The following is a 2,149-nucleotide window of genomic DNA, read 5'->3' on the forward strand; positions in this document are numbered from 1 at the left end:
CCCCCCTCCTTTTCTCTTTATATCTCTCTCTTCCTATGTCTTATTGAGTTTCAAAGAGTAATTTAGCTTGATGCATGAAACCGGCGGCGTGGATAGACAGTAGAATGTAGAAAGAAACCGTCTTTTCTGCAAATCCTCGAACCAAACTGAGCGTATTATTTCAGCTCTCGAACAACTGGCGCGCGGTTGTCGGGGAAATAGAAGGCTTATCAGGGTAACTTATTTCATCTCCTTGTATTCGCCAACGCGGCTTTGAAAATAGTCTAGACAAGGAGCCATGGGTGTGAATGCTGCAGACATCAAAGACATAGAAAAAAAATAGACTTTGTCATTCTTTTCCGAAAAGGTGGAAAGGGGTTAACGATAGAGCTGGCAGGAAGGGTAAAGGAAATAAAGACACTTTAACGCCGTGTCTACCAAGTCTGTAGTAGTAGGCACACTTTCAGACGGGATTTTCTCTACTTTTGAGCAGAGTGTAGAGCTTCTGGCTAGGAGGTTGTGAAGGAAACAAACCGGCATGACGACTGGACATTACTCTCAGAAACCGACTGCTTGTAAAAACTAGCGTGGAACAAACGAAGAATAGAGATCAGACCAAAAGGAGAAAAAGACAAACGACTCCCCCCCCCACCCGGTCCCCATTTTGTCCAACCTATCCCTTACAGCTCCAGACAAGCAGATATAAATGAGAGTAATACTGGACATTTATTTTTCTTTTTTCGTACGTTACTTGAATTTTTGATTTTCGTGAACCTTAAAGAACTGGAATTCTTTATTTTTGTGAATCTTAAAGAAGACCACAAATTCAAGTTGTTCGCGACATATAAAAAGGGGCAATACTACATCTGAACTCAAATACCGGTGTATAAATGATACCGGGCGATTCAAATTGAAAATCCAAAACGGTTGCGAAAAAAGGAAATGGGAAAAACGCGGGAAAAGCGCACGAAAAAGAAGAAATAAATTTTGAAAAACAACCCCAAAACAACCAACAATTGGTGCACACTTATCCAGCCTAGATCTAGTAAGAACGCAATGGTCAAAGTCAATGAATATCCTGAGTCCAGTACCGCACTACGACAAAGCAGTAGGCTAATTATTTTGTCGTTGTAGACAATACAAAAATTAAGAGGAGAAGCATGACTAAATTGATTGATAATTGTGTCGTGTTGCTGCGGAAGGCGTCGATCGTTTTCATTGCCTACAAATCACCTGCAAAGCCAGCACCTGCCCAACTGCTTCGTTATGGCGCGGTTCTGGGATACATTAATCTGTTGCTTACCGCATACGTCCTGACGTGTGTTACTGTGCAAGTAGTAAATTAAAACCAACACTTCTGACTCTTGCGACAAGATCTATTAATTGTCGTTTTCAGTTTTAGCAAGAGTTTAACGGCACTTGTAAAACAATAAGGCTAGATATGTGCTGAAAATTAGAGGTGTTACTAGATAATAACTTAAAGAGAAAAGAGGTAGATGTAGAATAAATAAGAAGGAATAAACCACAAACATATAGATCTACCTTTCTTTCACTCTAGACATGACAGTGTTTATTCCCCAGAAACAAATCTAAAACAAAGTATTTTTTTATAATGTGTTTCTGATTAAAACGAATTTAGTAGAGTTAATAAGTTTTGTCAAATTGGTAGCCTGGGCTGTAAACGGAATAGTATTGTTTCATTAAGTAATACCGGCGGTAAAGAGATCAACAAACTATCAAATAAAAGTTCTTTTCAAATAAAAAAAAACACCACGAAATATTTGATATCTTCCTTTCATTTTTCATACCCCTACACCTGTATGAGCTTCCTGTTAATTTTATTCTCTACAATAATTATGCAGCAGGTGTAATGGCAAGGTGGTCAGACACAAAATTTCCTATTGGACAGGAGGTAGAAAGGGGGTGGGGGACGTTTTAGTGAAACTGTTTCAGAATAAAATGAACAAAAAGCAAAACCAAACAAAACAGGTCTCAGACAAACAAATAAACATACACACGTACACAAACATACGAACACATACCTAAACACACACATTTAACACGTACATGCACATACACTCATACAGAGAGGGGGCACACACACACACACACACAAACAGAGAGAGAGAGAGAGAGAGAGAGAGAGTTAGAGAGAGGGAGAGAAAGAAAG

This window comes from Aplysia californica, unplaced genomic scaffold (assembly GCF_000002075.1).
Source record: "Aplysia californica isolate F4 #8 unplaced genomic scaffold, AplCal3.0 scaffold00138, whole genome shotgun sequence".
In the NCBI taxonomy this organism is placed as follows: Eukaryota; Metazoa; Mollusca; class Gastropoda; order Aplysiida; family Aplysiidae; genus Aplysia; species Aplysia californica.